This window comes from Octodon degus, unplaced genomic scaffold, assembly GCF_000260255.1.
Source record: "Octodon degus isolate 3935 unplaced genomic scaffold, OctDeg1.0 scaffold00112, whole genome shotgun sequence".
NCBI classification, from domain to species: domain Eukaryota; kingdom Metazoa; phylum Chordata; class Mammalia; order Rodentia; family Octodontidae; genus Octodon; species Octodon degus.
In genome coordinates, this window is record NW_004524688.1 from 3,910,818 (window position 1) to 3,911,973 (window position 1,156).

The 1,156-nt window shown below is 41.0% G+C and overlaps 1 protein-coding gene and 1 pseudogene across 2 annotated transcripts in view; one reads left to right on the plus strand and one right to left on the minus strand.

Moving 5' to 3' along the window:
- Agpat4 (1-acylglycerol-3-phosphate O-acyltransferase 4) overlaps nt 1–1,156 on the plus strand; it is a 127,889-nt gene that overhangs the window by 19,158 nt on the left and 107,575 nt on the right. The gene's annotated exons all lie outside the window — the stretch shown is intronic.
- The window catches only part of LOC101586287, a 16,115-nt pseudogene that overhangs the window by 2,174 nt on the left and 12,785 nt on the right, over nt 1–1,156 (minus strand).

Below are 1,156 nucleotides of genomic sequence, written 5' to 3' on the forward strand. Positions count from 1 at the left end.
TGACGACAGATGCTAGGTCCGGTTTCTTCCTAATCCTTTTCAGGGTGGCATACTTGGTAGAACTCAGATGTGGAAGCTGGCGTGGGTCCCCCAAAACCAAATGCACGTCTCTGCGTATAGTGTACATCAGTTGATTTTAGCTTCAATCTGCCGCCACTCAAGTCCTCACTTAATTTCAGCCTGGCATCTACAGTCCTTTTCTGATCTCTTTGCAAGAGGGGCACAAAGTCCCTAAACATGACTGAACCTCCAGAGAGGACACTGTCCTTGTAGAGAGGACATCTGACATCAGGGGGACAATTCTGAATTACTTCATCTATGACTTCTGAATTAAGTCTGGATTAGCAAACTCTGGATGAAAAAAGATTTCACCTCCCAGGAATTTCTCATAACCAACATCAACACAAAATTGTCTCTTTGACATGGCATTGATTCCAGTGTACTGCTTAATCCATCTTGATCCATCTGTGTCGTACTTGTTAAATTCTTTTTCTAAATCTGGGCATGCATAACTATGGTGCTCCTTTACTGCCTTAGCAGTTTCTGGGGATTGTTCTGGAAGGATTTCTACTTTTCGGTCTCTCAATGGTTGCTGAATAAAATATGTTCTGTCTTGTCCTGCAATTGTAATAATGTCAATGCAGCTGTTAATCACATACCTTTCAGCCCCAGGAGTGACACGAGTGACACCATCTTCACTGTCTATTACAGTACCAGCCATCAATGTCCATTCTCCTACATGTCTTGAGGTCCAGGATGCAGCTAAGGCAAGAACAGCCTACACGGCCATGCACAAGCCTGGAACACTGATGGACACAAACATTATTTCAGCAGTATGTTCCCTGTTTCCTGGAGTAGTCAGTGGAGGCTCAGTGAAAAGAAAATAATGGTCTTCAGGTTCTGCTCTTAAATATTTAAAGATCACTTGCTCCATAAACCTTTCCACTAAATCCCACTGAAATTAAGTGAAGACTTAACTGTACCGCGGCAAATTAGCCACTTTGTTCCATATCTTTATTGTTTCATCACCAGTGAAGAAGTCTAGATCATCAACACCTTTTACCACCCATTTCTGAGCTTGCTTACCTACTTTTTTTTTTAAACATTTTTAAAATTTTTTTAAAATTTTATTTATTTATGTGTGTGTGTGTGTGTG